Source organism: Ovis canadensis, chromosome 7, assembly GCF_042477335.2.
Source record: "Ovis canadensis isolate MfBH-ARS-UI-01 breed Bighorn chromosome 7, ARS-UI_OviCan_v2, whole genome shotgun sequence".
NCBI lineage: Eukaryota > Metazoa > Chordata > Mammalia > Artiodactyla > Bovidae > Ovis > Ovis canadensis.
This window is the reverse complement of record NC_091251.1, coordinates 38,752,758-38,770,138: the sequence shown is the minus strand read 5'-3', so window position 1 is coordinate 38,770,138 and position 17,381 is coordinate 38,752,758. Positions and strand designations below refer to the sequence as shown.

The 17,381-nt window shown below is 39.5% G+C and overlaps 1 protein-coding gene across 4 annotated transcripts in view; it reads right to left on the bottom strand.

Moving 5' to 3' along the window:
- SLC12A6 (solute carrier family 12 member 6) overlaps positions 1-17,381 on the bottom strand; it is a 92,297-nt gene that overhangs the window by 40,238 nt on the left and 34,678 nt on the right. The gene's annotated exons all lie outside the window — the stretch shown is intronic.

Below are 17,381 nucleotides of genomic sequence, written 5' to 3'. Positions count from 1 at the left end.
AGGTAGGTATAGTAAATGCACTCCAAGTTACAGTATTTTTAATTTAGGAAGGGTTTATTGGAATGTAACCCTACTGTATATCAAAGAAGATTTATATTTATATACACTGGGATATTATTCAGCCATAAAAAGGAATCAAGTTCTGACACACGTGCATATACCCTGAAAACATTACACTAAGGGGGAAAAGCCAGAAGCAGAAGAACAAATATTGCATGATTCCATTTATATGAAATATCTAGAAAGGGCAAACTGGCAAATTTACAAAGACAGAAAATAGGTTAGAGGTTAGCAAGGGCTGGGGACTGGAGGTGGAGCTGGGAGTAGGATGTTATTATTTAATAAGTCATTAAAGAATTTCAATCTAAAATAGAACTGGAACATATAAAACGGCAAGACTCATCTATGTGCCCTCACGAAGACAAAACTTAAAGACTAAGAGGCTGATTTCCCCAAAATGCCTGACTTACAGAAACAAAATTTTCTCAGATGATGGGGGATTGATCAGAGGCCTCATTTCAACCCTGGTAAGTTTTGCCAGAGGCATGAACAAGAGATGATCCAAACTGGGTTACTCTCACAAAGTGGGCTGAACAGAGTGTTGTTTGTGTGACTAGACTAATTCTGTCTGCTCAGGAAGTTTTCAAGGCTGGCCTCTGTTTGTTTTTGATTTTAACTGACTCAAACTGAACTCTCCCCTCTTTACATTCCCTGCCCATAAATACAACCTTTCCTAAACTTTGACCAGACTCATGTATAGCTTACTACAGTTTGCTTGTCCCAAACTGCAACTCCTCTGCTGTCACTGAATAAACTCATCTTTTCTAGCTTGCCTCAGTTTACCTCCTCATTTAAGTCAGAGTACAGAGTTTCTTTTCTTTCTGACAACACAGCACAGCATGTGGAACTTCCCTGACTGGGCGACCAGGGATCAAACCTGTGTCCCCTGCAGTGGAAGCATTGAGTTTTAACCACTGGACCCCCAGGGAAGTCCCAGAGTTTCAAAAAAAAGTTTTTTTGGCCATGCAGTGCAGCTTGTGGGATCTTATTAGTTCCCCGACCAGGGATCAAACCCAGGCCCACCCACAGCAGTTGAAAGCATGGAGTTCTAAACCCTGGACAGTCAGAGAATTCTGAGAAGACATAGTCTCTGTTTGGGGTGGTGAGAAATTTCGGAAACACTGGTAATGGTTGCACAACATTGTGAATGTATTTAATGTCACTGCACTAAAAATGGTTAAAATGGTACAATGGCAAATTTGATGCTGTATAAATTTTTCTATAATAAAAAGTAAACTAAAAAATAATCACACAAATTTAGTCAATCAATATTAGTCCCATAAAGTAGAAGAATGATTCAGGACCTATGACATGAATTACACTGTCTCTTTAACGATCAAAGAATATGTAGCCATAGCAGCTGCAAGTCAAGACAGAAGTAAAGCCTTCATTACTACCAGCAGATATGTTTGGATTTGACTTTAAGATAAAATGACTAAACTGGCTTTTATAAATATCTATTTCTTCAGTATTCTGTGATAAAATTAGTGACAGTAAAAGTTCTTAATCCAAGAGATACTGACAATTGCCAATTAACAACTTGTTTATTTCAAAGGTTTGCAAAGCGTTAAAAGCTCAATAAGGAAAAGACTCTGAGCTCTAGTTTCCTCAAAGAGTACATCTCTTGAGATTTAGAGAATTACATCTGGATTTCTTGAATGTGTTTGGGGAATGTATAATTATGGCTGATTTGTGTTGCTGTATGGCAGAAACCAACAATACCTTGTAAAAATTTAAAAATAAAAAATAATATTAAAAAAATAGTTTTAGACCGGGGTCTATGAACAATGGGGAAAAAAATTACATCTTCATTTTCACTAACCTCTAATTGAAGTCGCGTATTTTTCCCAAATATGATGTAGGCAACAAACTACATTAAAAAAAAAATTACCTGTGATTTTGTCAACAATAACTGATATTTTCATATCACATTGCAGTTGTATATACCTCATAATATCTTTTAGGCTCCACACTACTTTGAAATTATGGTAGTTATTAGAGTGCCTGTTAGGTTTAAACAGATTTAAGACTGCCAAAGAGGTCCAAGATACAAAAAATATTAATTACTATTTTAAACAAAATTCAAATATTTTTCATGGTGTTTCTAAATATAAGTGTATACATAATTAAATCTAACACTAAGCAGCCTGGACAGACAGAACCAATCAGAAACTATACAAATTCTGATTTCTGATGTATACAGTATATATTAGAGTATATTCTACATTATATAATCAACAAAGACATAAGATAGAAATCTGATTCCTAGAACTAAAGTTTTAAATGCTATGTGAGCATTTAATAATATAGTTTGAGAAGATTTTCTTCCACAATTTTAAGAAATTTCAAATTTTTAAAAGATATTTTCCCCAACATGCTAGAAAATGATTTCTCAGTTTTTATTTGTTTTAAATTTAAGCCAGTTTTATTTCCTATCTAAATAAAGAATATAGGTTGTTTTTGTACATAAGACAAAAGTAGGACTAACAGTTCTATAGCATATTAACATATCACAATAGCTCTCTCTCTCTCTCACACATACACACACAGGATGAGAGCGTAACAGGTAGGAGGGCCAGAGGTGTGTATACACACACACACACCAGATAAGAGGGTAACAGGTAGGAGGGCCAGAGGTGTGTACACACACACATATACACACACACACCGGATAAGAGGGTAACAGGTAGGAAGGCCAGAGGTGTGTACACACACACACACACACACACACACACCCCGGATAAGAGGTAACAGGTAGGAAGGCCAGAGGTGTGTGTACACACACATACACACCAGATAAGAGGGTAACAGGTAGGAAGGCCAGAGGTGTGTGTACACACACACACACACACACACACCGGATAAGAGGTAACAGGTAGGAAGGCCAGAGGTGTGTGTACACACACATACACACCAGATAAGAGGGTAACAGGTAGGAAGGCCAGAGGTGTGTGTACACACACACACACACACACACCAGATAAGAGGTAACAGGTAGGAAGGCCAGAGGTGTGTGTACACACACATACACACCAGATAAGAGGGTAACAGGTAGGAAGGCCAGAGGTGTGTGTACACACACACACACACACACACACACCAGATAAGAGGGTAACAGGTAGGAAGGCCAGAGGTGTGTGTACACACACACACATACACACCAGATAAGAGGGTAACAGGTAGGAAGGCCAGAGGTCCCCAAGTGGCAGGAGGAAATAAACTGCTAGTGGCAGACTTCTTTTTCCTTCTCTACACAAATTTAAAAGTTTATTTTAATTCTGTGTTGTAGACATCTGGTTCTGCATGAACTTTTCTCAGACCTTGAGCTAACCAATGCATTTTTCTTATGGAAATGTTTTTCTTAAGCTATGTTAATGAAACTATGTATTTGCTTTGGGTTCTGCCTTTCTTCAAAATGGTTCTGCCTCAGTTCAGTTCAGTTGCTCAGTCATGTCCAACTCTTTGCGACCCCATGGACTGCAGCACGCCAGGCCTCCCTGTCCATCACCAACTCCCAGAGCTTGTTCAAACTCATGTCCATTGAGTCAGTCATGCCATCCAAGTATCTCATCCTCTGTCATCCCTTTTTCCTCCTGCCTTCAATCTTTCTAGCGTCAGGGTCTTTTCCTATGAGTCAGTTCTTTGCATCACGTGGCCAAAGTATTGGGAGTTTCAGCTTCAACATCAGTCTTTCCAATGAACACCCAGGACTGATCTCCTTTAGGATGGACTGGTTTGATCTCCTTGCAGTCCAACGGACTCTCAAGAGTCTTCTCCAACATCACAGTTCAAATGCATCAATTCTTCGGCACTCAGCTTCCTTTATAGTCCAACTCTCACATCCATACATGACTACTGGAAAAACCATAGCTATGACTAGACGGACCTTTGCAGGCAAAGTTATATCTTTGCTTTTTAATATGCTGTCTCTAGGTTGGTCATAACTTTTCTTCAAGGAGCAAGTGTCTTTTAATTTCATGGCTGCAGTCATCATCTGCACTGATTTTGGAGCCCCCCAAAATAAAGTCTCTCATTGTTTCCACTGTTTCCCCATCTATTTGCCATGAAGGGATGGGACCGGATACCATGATCTTAGTTTTCTGAATGTCCGCCTAAGACTAACTTTTTGCTTTTCTCTAACCTTGGGCTGATAATAGCTCAACAAACAAGTATTCAAGCCAATTGTTTTATGGCTGGGGATGACACACCTTGTCCATTCTATCTCAAAAATGCATACTATGGGAAAGAAAGTAAAAGTTAGTTGCACAGTCATGTCCAACCCTTTGCGACCCCATGGACTATAGCCTACCAGGCTCCTCTGTCCAGGGAATTCTCTAGGCAAGAACACTGGAGTGGGTTGTCATTTCCTTCTCCAGGGGATTTTCCCAACCCAGGAATCAAACCCAGGCCTCCTGCATTGCAGGCAGATTCTTTACCAACTGAGCCACTAGGGAAGCCCATTGTTGGAGAGGGGCCTGGTGAAACTCCCTCAGCCGTGAGGTGTCTCTCTTATCTGATTAGCAGCTTTATAACAGAAATAAAACGCCTTGCTACAAATTAGCAAGGTGCATTCTTCCTGCGTTTTCCTGATGTCTATGTCAGAAGCTTTCCCTATCTCTTTTATACTTGAATAAAATTCTGTTACACAAAAAGCTCCAAGTGGTCAAACCTAGTCTCTGGCCCCAGATCAAAAGCCTCTCCTCTGGAAGTCACAAATCCCATTGTAGTACACAGCTCATGGCAACCACCTTTCACTATCATTACAGAAAAACAGGTATATAAGTAACATGAAAGGAAGAGTAGAGAAAGAATTATATGATTTCAGAACCAGAAGAGCCTTGGTCATCATCTAGATATACTCCAGTGATTCTAAAGGAAAAGTTGCAGAAAAGTTATTAGCATCATCTATTTTCTTCCTAAAACTATACCAACAATCCTTCTGAAGATTCTGATTCCCAGATACTGTCACTAATAGGAATGCCTTTATCCATCAGCTGTGCTGGGACAGAACAAAGCTGAGAACCTTGGATTTTAACATATATAACTGACAAGATGAATGCTTGGGTTAATGAATGACCAAACACACCACATTATGACAAAAAAAAAAAAAAGGTGGAGATACAGTCATGACATTTTGAGAACCTATTCTTAATACTCTGTAATTCTAATTTTCTTGTTCTAAAATACAGTAGCCTAAAACAAGTTATCTGGAATTGCCAGGGCATGTATCTATGGGGAAAAAAAAAAAATCTCAGATAATTCAGATGGAATAGGTATATAAATGATTTTTTCTTTAAAAGAATTACCAGTTTCTTTACTGTATATTTTCTTGCCTTCTGAGATGTGCACACATGATTACATGCATTTTCTAGTTAAGCCAAAACTTCTCCCTTAAACATTCTCCTACACAGTCAGTTCTCTATTTCTGAGGGATGGGGGTGGGAGCGGGGTGGAACCTACAGATTTGGAGGGCCAACTACACTACACCATTTTATATAAAGGATCTGAGCATCTGAGCATTCTGGTGTTCCAAGGGTAGTGGGGAGGGTCCTGGAACCAATCGCACCTGGATTCTAATGGACGACTGTATTTAAGATGAGTAAAAATAAGTCTACTGTGTAGTTCTTTACAAGATTTTTCATGTATTACAATTAAAGGAACATAGGGCAATCTTTACTTGATACTTATTTGGTAATATGAAGACCAACTCCCAAAGACCTGCAAATAAACGCTTCATTAATATATGTAAAAGCTGAAATAAGGGCAAATCTAGGAGTAAACAAGTTCATGAACCCATTAGAATGAAACTAGCTATGCCTGTAAAAAAAAAAAATCACAATTGGTAAATGGGTTTTTAAGTTGAAGGGTGTTTCTGGGCATGTAATCCAAATTGTGTTCAACAACGCTCTGAGATACGTCTGGGCACCTTTGTATTGTTCTGTATCTGAACTCTCCCATTCAACATTTTTTCTGCCTGTGTCACTAATGAGGGCACACCCAACCCAGGTTTGCCTAATACTGGGAGTTGACCTAAATATTACTCCAAATGGTATCTGTTTTAACCAAATTACTTCCTGTAATGAGAACAATCTGCCAATAATGTAACTATCTTAACCCTTTGATAGCCTTCCTAAATTAAGCTATTTCTAAGTCATAATACAACCAGATTATATACAAAAGCCTGTGAAACTACAGATAAAAGGGCAGTTCAATACAAAACAGAAACATGTGCCTTTTCACAATGGGTAAATGGCATCAGAAAAGTGGACTGAAACTATTCCCTTGGGACTATGGTGATACAGTAGTTTTATAAAATGGATACTTGCTCAATATACTTGGTTTATCCCGGGCACATGGTAAAGAACAGAGATTTTATTTCTTGCCATGTGCCTCAGAGAATAGAGAGAAAAAAAAAATGACTGTGGGTGGTATTCACTTGCAAAACTGCTTCTCTATAAACAGTTTTTCTGAAAAGCCTTATTATCTCCCTTAGTTTGCCCATAGCAACAGTCTTTTTCTGAATTTCCTTTGATAATCATTTCATCTACCATTCTTGGCAGAGAATTTGAAGCAAATGAAAGCTAATCTACATTGTGCATCTAAATATCACTGTACATTTTAGTCATTAAAGACAGAATCAGTAATTTCATTAAAATAACACAATCAATAATAAAAACTATTGCCTAAACATGTAGAAAAAGAAGTAGGCATGACCAAGAGCAGCAGAAGTTATTTAAAGATACCAAATACCTGAAATCACCAGTCTTAACACATTTCTAATTTTTTCAATTCCAATTAAAAAAAAAAACAAAGCAGCAACATCATCATTAGCCATCATCATAAGCCAAATTAGGTAAAGATGATTAAAGATGAAATAAAAAACAATTACTCTAACATTCACGTTTATTAGATTCTGCCTCTACTTTGAATAAGTTCTAATTGCGGTGGCAAACTTAGGAGGGAAAACAAGTTGATATAAAGTAAAATCTGAAAAAGCTATCCTCCTTACATAGATCTTGAACTGACTTCAATGAAACTAGCAGACCTAAAAAAATTCAAATGTGATTAACTGGGTATAAATAAATAGATGGGTGAAACAATCAGGCAATTTTAGGCAATTAAGTAATAAGATGGAAATGTAAAGCACTGCCTACAAAAAGTTACTAAATCATTAGTTATTTACAATTGGTGTGTACCCCATAAAGGAAAATCAAGAGATCCTTTTTGATTTTTTTTTAATGTAATAGAAATATAATCTTTAAAAGATATTTAGAAGTATCTATCCAAAAAAGATAGTATCTACTGGGATACTGTTGAAACCGAGTAGAACCCTGTAGGGGCTCCTGGGCACGGGAGTGTTTCAGTTCAGCCTCCATGACCTTCCCGGAGTTCCAAAGAGCAGGTTCAAACATTTGCCAGTCTGCAAAGGGAAGGGATGCAGAGTCAAGAGGGAACAGCCAGGAAACAAAGCAGCCTTGGGGCAGGGCGTAAGAGGAGCCACACAAAGGCCTTAGAAGGGGTGTAACCTTGGCATGTTTGCGAAACAATGAGGCTAAAATACAGAGAGGAAAGCATGTAAGAATTAAAGATTTTAAAATTTAAAAAATAAACAACAACAACAAAAAAAAGAAAGGTAGGTCAGAAAATTAGGTAGCAGATACACCTTGTAGTACTGCAGAGTATGGTAAAGAGTATGATAAGAAAATGATATGAAATAGCAGGAAAGGTTTTAAATAGCAGCATGACAGGTTTGATTAACTTTTTAGAAGATGGAGGCTGCAGGTTGAAGAGAGGATTGTAGCAGGAGCAAGAGTAGAAATGGGAGAACCAACTAGGAGTCTACTGTAGAAATCTCAGAAAGGTATGGTTAGGACTGTAGTGAAGATGGTAAAAGTTGAGAGCCTGATGATATCTTCTGGAATGAGGGCTCGAGTTAGTCTTCAAAGGTAATGTTTCTGCGACTTTAAGTTCTGTAGCCCTTTTCATTTTTCTATTCAATAAATATTTTGGGGGCACCTTCTACATGTGAGCCTCCCTCGTAGCTCAGTTGGTAAAGAATCCACATGCAATGCAGGAGACCTTAGTTCAATGCCTGGGTTGGGAAGATCCGCTGGCGAAGCGCTAGGCTACCCACTCCAGTATTCTTGGGCTTCCCTTGTGGCTCAGCTGGTAAAAAATCTGCCTGCAATGTGGGAGACCCGAGTTCAATCCCTGGGTCGGGAAGATCCCCTGGAAAAGGAAAAGGCTATTCTGGCCTGGAGAATTCCATGGACTGTACAGTCCATGGGGCTGCAAAGAGTCAGACACGACTGAATGACTCACGACATGTGAAACACTGCTAACTACTAGAAACGTAACAATAAAATCCCTGCCATCAAAGAGCTTACATGTTAGCGGAGAAGAGACAAACAAACAAGCTAAGTGTCAAGAGTAATTAAGAAAACAAAAAAGAAAAGCAGAGTAAGAATAGAGAGGATTAGTGTGTGGATGGTTTGTGTGCTAATTTATAATTTAGACACTGAATCTAAAAAATGTCTGTCAGATAATGTGACATTTACCAGCAACTTATCTGCAAGAAGAACACTGCAGGCAAAGAGAACAGTTAGTGCAAAGACCCTGAAGCAGGTACCTGTTGGCTTGTTCAACAAACAGCAAGGAAGCTAAGTTACACAACAGAATAGCAAGATCAAAGTGGTAAGATGTGGGATAAGAGATGGATGTGTGTCAGGGGCAGGGGCACAGATCATGGGGAGCCTTGTTGGGACACGGTAGGGACTTACTTTGAGTGAGCAAGAAATCCATTGGAAGGTTTTGGTATGTATTTTAATATGACCACTCTAGCTGGAGAACAGATTGCAGGAGGCAAGTTGAGGAAGCAGAAAATCGTTGGAAGGCTTTTACAATGGTCCCAGAAAAGCTAAGGGTAGTGTGGATCAGCTCAGTGGTAGTGGAAGTGCTGAGAAGTAATCAGATGCAGGGTGTGTGTCAGTGGAAGGATTCACAAAATTAGCATGCTGATGACTGCACATGGGACAGGGGGAAAGGAGTCAAAGCTTTTTCCAACAATTATGTGAACAGAGATGCCATTTACTGTGCTGTGGAAGACTGAGAGGGGAGGACTGATGGTGAAGTTTTTTAAAGACACCTAAAACTGTTAGATACTGTGAGGAATAAAAGAATGAGGATGTTTCTGACATTAAGAAGCTCATAATTTTGTTGAAGAGTAAAATTCAACATAAAAAACTCAACAAAGAATCCCTCTGCCATTCTGGGCATGAGACGATACAGTGAAGCCCACGTGGTTACGCAATCCAACACAGAGTCAGGGACGAACGGGTAGAGATGTTAGGAAGAGAAGACAGTAAATATGGTTTAATTTTTACTACCTGAAAACGTTTAGGAACTATACTATTTCACTTTTGTTATTTTTATATTTTGATTACTTCTGTAAGAATACAAGCATTCAGGGACTTCCCTGGTGGTCCACTGGTTAAGAACGGCCCTTGTGATGCAGGAGATGCAGGTTCAATGCCTGACTGGGGAACTAAGATCCCACACACCGTGGAGCGACTAAGTACCCCAACAAAGATCCCACACGCTGCAGCTAAGACCCGACAGAGCCAAGTAAATAAATATTAAAAAAAAATGAGCACTCATAAATATTTATCATAATTTTATACTAAAGGTTTATTAAATTCATTTGTTCTGAACATCTCGGCAGGTTTATATCTGTGGTTTCAGGTTATCAGGATGTCACTCCACCTTCTCTCTATACCCTTACCATTAACCCTGTTACCCAGGAGTTGAAGCATTTTTCAAATAGAATTTTCTTACGTCTGTGCTAGAATGTCTGTAACATCTCTTCAGAACTCTATGGTCTCATTTTTAACAGGCTCAGAGCCTCTGCTTGGCAACGGTATCTAGCAAAATTAAAACAATTTATATTACATCTATTTTTAGTTTATATTTTATTTATACAGTGGCAAGCGTGCTGAGATTTCATTTAGTAACAAGTTTCCCATATAAAGGAAACCAATGTAAGAAAAAATATTAAATAATGCAAAAATGATATATAAAAATGGAAAGATTATAAAGGTAGTCTCCAAGCGATTCAATTTAGGGAAATTTTTCCTACTATCATCACAGCAAGCCTACACAGAAACCCTGCAAGAAAGACTTATTTCTGTGTTCCAAAAGCAACTCAGAAAACTGAAATGAACTGCCTAAGGTGGTATAGCTGATCATCTGTGGTACTGCCTTTAGTGCTGCAAGGCTCCAAAGGAGAAGAGCAACATGGATTGAGTGCAGTAGGAATTTTAAGTAAAACTTTTAAAAATCTTAAAAATCATGGAGAACTCAAAATCACAGAAGAGGAATCAATACGGGACATGTCTGGGATCATTTGCTTGGAAGGGTTGATCCCTTAGGAAAAGTCGTAAGACATCTAAAGGACATGAAAAACAGTTGAAATTCTCTGTGTGGAAATTTAAAAATAAAAGCAGTATTTTAGGTAAGAAAACAAGGGTGCAATATGCAAATGGAATGAATACCAGGTTTATCAGAGACCAAGAAGATATAATTATAACCAGGCCACTGCAGTTTATCCATGTGCTAACAAGCATCTCTAGCATGGTCTCTAGATGGTTGTTATTAGTTTAACCAATACTCTGAATGCCTACTCTGTGTTAGGTGCTGTGCTTGGCACTAAGACGCCAGTAGTAACCCTTTCTTCTCAATAATCTGGAGAGAAAACATGTGAACGATTATGAAAACAATAAAAATAATTCTTATAGTATAGGTACAAATACTGTGAGAATCAAAAGGGAAGGAAAACAAAATAAAATGGTGATCAGGGATGGTCAGTGGGATAACTGAGCTAAATTCTGAAGTATGGGTATTTCATTAAAAAGCAGAATGGGTGAGAGAAAATGGACAAGGGGAGAGATTCTAGTCAAAGAGATTGACAACGAGGACACAGCTAATGGAGAAGTTCTGGAGATAACATGGGAAATATACACCTAATAACATCCCTGTATACAATATCAGGTATACACTATATCTAATCTATAATGGTATATAATGTTATTTTAGTCTATAATTGTTGTTGTTCAGTCGTTAAGTCATATACAACTCTCTGTGACCACATGGACCGTACCAGGCTCCTCCGTCTTCCACTATCTCCTGAAGTTTGCTCAAATTCATGTCCGCTGAGTTAGTGATGCTACTCAACCATCTCATCCTCTGCTGTCCCCTTCTCCTTTTACCTTCTATCTTTCCCAGCAAGAAGGCCTTTTCCAATGAGTCTGCTCTTCACATCAGGTGGCCAAAGCATTGATGCGTTAGCTTCAGCATCAGTCCTTCCAATGAATATTCAGGGTTGATTTCCTTTAGAATTGACTGGTTTGATTTCCTTGCTGTCCAAGGGACTGTCAAGCATCTTCTCTAGCACTACAGTTCGAAAGCATCAATTCTTTGGCACTCAGCCTTCTTTATGGTTCAACTATCACAAATGTACATGACTACTGGAAAAATCACAGCTTTGACTAGATGGACCTTTCTCAGCAAAGTGACGTCTCTGCTTTTTAATATGCTCTCTAGGTTTGTCATAGCTTTCCTTCCAAAGAGCAAGGATCCTTTAATTTCATGGCTGCAGTCACTGTTCAGAGGGATTTTGGAGCCCAAGAAAATAAAATCTGTCACTGCCACACATATATGCGTTGTACCTAATATAAAATATATACTCATTTGACAGGAAAGGAGATTTTAAAAATTGATTTAAAAACTGGGTAAGATACGAAGCAGAACCAGTCAGAGGATGTGTTTCCAACTTTTGGTTCTTCCTCTTTCTCATTCATCAAATCCAGTCATTTGTGGCTTCCATACCAATCTCTTCTTTCCATCACACTGCCATCTATTAGAGTCTCATTATTCATAGCCTGGACCATTAAAATAGTTTAATTAATCTCCCTGCCATCAATTTCCCCATCTTACACAATCCTTCATTTTCCTTATTAATTTTGCCTTTATCAGCTTCTTTATTGCTTAAAAAAAGACTTTCAAAGACCTCCAAGTGAAAATGCCAGGAGTGCCCAATCATTTTGTGAAGAGAAGACGGACTGTTCTCACTTCTTGTTTATATTTTGAGATCATGTGGGGTGCTGATTCAAGTCTCTCCAAGGAAAGGAAAGGGCTGCCTTTTGCTGGCTCTGTCTCTACTCCTACTGTGAATTTTCTGGTTGGGCATGGTAGTGGTAATGATGGTGGTAGCAGAGGTTAATGGCTTAAGCAGCCATAAATAGATTTGAGTGTACGTGTTTGAATCCCTTGGCTTATAGAGTGAGTGAGTGAAGACTCTTTACGACCCCGTGGACTGCAGCCTACCAGGCTCCTCCGTCCATGGGATTCTCCAGGCAAGAATACTGGAGTGGGTTGCCATTTCCTTCTCCAGGGGATCTTCCTGACCCAGGGATTGAACCTGGATCTCCCGAATTGCAAATTGCAGGCAGCCACTTTAACCTCTGAGCCACAGGGAAGCCCTTGGCTTATAGGGTGATCTCCAAAAAAACCTAATCCTGGCTTTCAAGTTCCTTTATAATCTAGCACTAGTCTACTCTTCCCTAACTTTATTGTTTGTTGTTTTCAGTCATGAACCCTCTGCTCCACACTGTCTGGAATGCCCTGAGCCTTGATTCCAGACACATGAATCTTTGTCTGTATCACGTGTCATTGAAAGTTTCCCTTTCAATGGAAAGGGAAAGTCTTTTGTCTCCACTTACCTGATTTCTACATCTTTCAGAAGTCCAAATAAAATGCTTCTTCTTTCTTTACCACTACTCTGAGGTTTAATTTTCTAAAAGATTTAATCTTCCTCTTAACTGTTGGATGTATGCTGCCTTGTATTATATTTTACCTAATTAATCTATTAATTCCACAAATACTTCTTAAGCGTCTGTAAGTGTCTGACTATATGCCAGGCACTGGGGGTTACACAGAGAAGCACAAACGCAGTAGCTGCCCTTAAGGGACTTAAAGCACCGTGGGTAACACAAGCATTACTAATGACAACGGGTGCTTAAAGTACTGTATTAGGTGTTTATTAGGGATGTGGATGGCTTAGCAGGTAAAGAGTCCTCCTGCGATGCAGGAGACATAAGAGATGCAAGTTTGATCCCTGGGTCTGGAAGATCCCCTGGAGGAAGAAAAGGGCAATCCACTCCAATATTCTTGCCTAAAAAACTGCAAGGAGAGAGGAGCCTGGCAGGCTATGGTCCATGGCGCTGCAGAGCGGGACACACCGGAGCAACTGAGCGCAGCACACACAGCACAGGGGGTGCCCACGTCACACCGCGTGACAGAGAGGCCACGAAGGAAGCAGTGATGTCTGAGCTCAGTCTTTAAAAGAAGAGCAACTGCTTGCTTGGTACTGGAGGAAAGAGCATTTCAGGAATATGAAACAAAACGTGTGGAAACAATAAAGGCATTCAAGAACATTTGCTACGGTGTTTAGTATGTTTGAGCAATAGATAAGAAGGCTGTTAGGATATTCTAGATAATGAAGGTATATGTATGACCTGCCAAACAGTATAGGCTTTACTCTGTGGACAGTGGGGAGATATTACGGGGTTAATGTAAATGAGGAAATAAAGAATGAAATGTATTAATATATTAGAGAAAACGTCTCCTGGTAGTGACTGCAATAGCTAGCTTTCGGAGGCGGGACATGAAATAACAATGGACTTATTCTGAACCAGTGCAGTCACAGTGAGAGCCGGGAGATGGGGACTGACTTGAGAAATATTTAGGAGACTAAGTAAGCAACAACTGGTAGGAAAGAGGAGGAAGAAGGAGAGGCGGAGGAGAGAGACTAGACAGTTTAATACTTGGTGGGAAGGTTTAAATAAAGTAGAAAGGACAAGAGAGAGGAGGCAAGGGGATTCCCTGGTGGTCCAGTGGTTAGGGCTCCATGCTACCACAGCTGTGGGCCTGGGTTCAATCTCCAGTATGGGAACTGAGATCCCACAAGCTGAGAGGCATGGCCAAAATCTTTTTTTTTTTTTTTAAGAGAGAGTCAGCAAAAGAATCTCTGCAGAATCGTGTACAGATGAGCACTGATAAGAAGGAAGAAGGTAAAGGGTAAGTATCAAAACAGATGGTGGTAGGAATTGGGGAAGAGGTGTTTTGGAAATACATCCTTTATTTAACTTATATAATATTCAACTTACATGCAGAGTACATCATGCGAAATGCCTGGCTGGATGAATCACAAGCTGGAATAAAGACTGCCAGGAGACACAGTAACAACCTCAGAGATGCAGATGATACCACTCTAAGGGCAAAAAGCAAAGAGGAACTAAGGAGCCTCTTGATGAGAGTGAAAGAGAAGAGTGAAAAGGCTGGCTTAAAACTGAATATTCAAAAAACTAAGATCATGGCATTCGGCCCCATCCCTTCATGGCAAATAGACGGGGGAAAGATGGAAATAGTGATAGATTTTTTTCCTGGGCTCCAAAATCACTGTGGACAGTGACTGCAGCCATGAAATTAAAAGACACTTGCTCCTTGGAGGGAAAGCTACATGCTGCAGTCCATGGGGTTGCAGAATCAGACACAACTTAGTGACTAAACAACAACTGCCAAGCAGTCATATGCTGAATGTAAGAGAATAGAGCGTTGGGGGTGCTTAATGAGCATTTTAAGTTTTGTGAGGAACTTCAAGAAAGGAGTTCAACTAGGATCACATAGAACTTTTGAAAAGTGTTAACAGTACAGTTGAGGTGGAAAAGATTAGGAAAAGAAAATAGAATAGGATAAAATAAAATGGATCACTGATTCCTTATGTCCTTCTTTGGCTTTATGGATGATCCAAATTATTTTTCATGTACTGTAGAAAAACATATTTCATGTTTTCTTCATTTTTAAAGATTTAAAGGTTTTGGGAGAATAAGGCCCAACAATACAGACTACCTCCTTAACAAAAAGGGATGAAAATTGACTTGAACGTGCGAATTGTAAGGAGCCACAGAGCTAAGGAATTAAGGAGCTGAAGCTTTGCATTATGGAGACTAAGAGAACATGGTAAACATTTCTGATATTTTAAGAGCCTGTATTGATTTTACGTCACTAGTAAAAAGATAATTGCTTAATACAAGCTGAATTTAACATTTTCTAGATTTTCAAACATACAGAGAAGTTAAAATAGAAACTCCCGTACAAACTGCACTTTAAGAAGTCTGTTTCTAATGTATATGTCTGTGAATACACACATGCACATACACAGATCTTTTGACCATCAGTAAATGTGTAACGGCCCTCCATAATCCACTGCACTGCCACCTTGCCCAGTCCAAAGCAACTACTAATCTACTTTCTGTCCTCATAAATTTGCCTATTCTGGACATTTCATATAAGTGAAATCATATGTGGTCTCTAGTGATGGGCTTCTTTTATTTTGCATAATGTTTTCAGGGTTCATCTATATTGTAGCAGATAGCTGAGAAAAGAAGAGAAGCTAAAGACAAAAGAGAAAAGGAAAGATATAAGCATCTGAATGCAGAGTTCCAAGAATAGCAAGGAGAGATAAGAAAGCCTTCCTCAGCAATCAGTGCAAAGAAATAGAGGAAAACAACAGAAAGGGAAAGACTAGAGATCTCAAGAAAATTAGAAATACCAAGGGAACACTTCATGCAAAGATGAGCACAATAAAGGACAGAAATGGTGGACATAACAGAAGCAGAAGATGTTAAGAAAAGGTGGCAAGAACACATAGAAAGTTGAAAGTTAAGTCACTCAGTCGTGTCCCACTCTCTGCGACCCCATGGACTGTAGCCTACCAGGATCCTCGGGATTTTCCAGGCAAGAGTACTGGAGTGGATTGCCATTTCCTTCTCCAGGGGATCCTCCCGACCCAGGAATCGAATCCAGGTTTCCCACATTGTAGGCAGACGCTTTATCGTCTGAGCCACCAGGGAAGTCACACACAGAAGAACTATACAAAAAAAAGTCTTAATGACCCAGATAAGCACGATGGTGTGATCACTCACCTAGAGTCAGACATCCTGGAATGTGCAGTCCAGGAAGCAACACCACAAACAAAGCTAGCAGAGATGATGGAATTCGAATTGAGCTATTATTTCAAATCCTAAAAGATGATGCTGTGAAAGTGCTACACCCAATATTCCAGCAAATCGGGAAAACTCAGCAGTGGCCACAGGACTGAAAAAGGTCAGTTTCATTCCAATCCCAGAAAAAGGCAAGGCCAAAGAACGGTCAAACTACTGCACAATCGCAGTCCTCTCATACACTAGACTCCAAGCCAGACTTCAACGGTATATGAACCATGAACTTCCAGATGTTCAAGCTGGATTTAGAAAAGGCAAAGGAACCAGAGGATCAAACTGCCAACATCCATTGCTGCTGCTGCTGTTGCTAAGTTGCTTCAGTCGTGTCTGACTCTGTGTGACCCCATAGATGGCAGCCCACCAGGCTCCCCCATCCCTGGGATTCTCTGGGCACAACATCCATTGGATCAGCAAAACAACAAGAGAGTTCCAGAAAAACATCTACTTTTGCTTTATTGACTACACTAAAGCCTTTGACTGTGTGGATCACAATAAACTGTGGAAAATTCTTAGAGAGACTGGAATACCAGACCATCTGATCTGCCTCTTGAAAAATCTATATACAGGTCAAGAAGCAAGAGTTAGAACTGGACATGGAACAACAGACTGGTTCCAAATCAGGAAAGGAATACGTCAAGGCTGTATACTGTCACCCTGCTTCTATAACTTATATGCAGAGTATATCATGCGAAATGCTGGGCTGGAAGAAACACAAGCTGGAATTAAGACTGCCTGGAGAAATATCAATCACCTCAGATATGCAGATGACACCACTCTTATGGCAGAAAGCAAAGAAGTACTAAAGAGCCTCTTAATGAAAGTAAAAGAGGAGAGTGAAAAAGCTGGGTTAAAATTCAACATTCAGAAAACAAAGATCATGGCGTCTGGTCCCACTACTTCATGGCAAATAGATGGGGAAACAATGGAAACAGTGAAAGACTTTATTTGGGGGGGCTCTAAAATCACTGCAGATGGTGACTGCAGCCATGAAATTAAAAGACGCTTACTCGTAGATTTTGACAAACATAGCATATTAAAAAGCAGAGACAGTACTTTACCAACAAAGTACTAGTCAAAGCTATGGTTTTTCCAGTGGTCATATATGGATGTGAGAGCTGGACTATAAAGAAAGCTGAGCACCAAAGATTTGATGCTTTTGAACTGCAGTGTTGTAGAAGACTCTTGAGAGTCCCTTGAACTGCA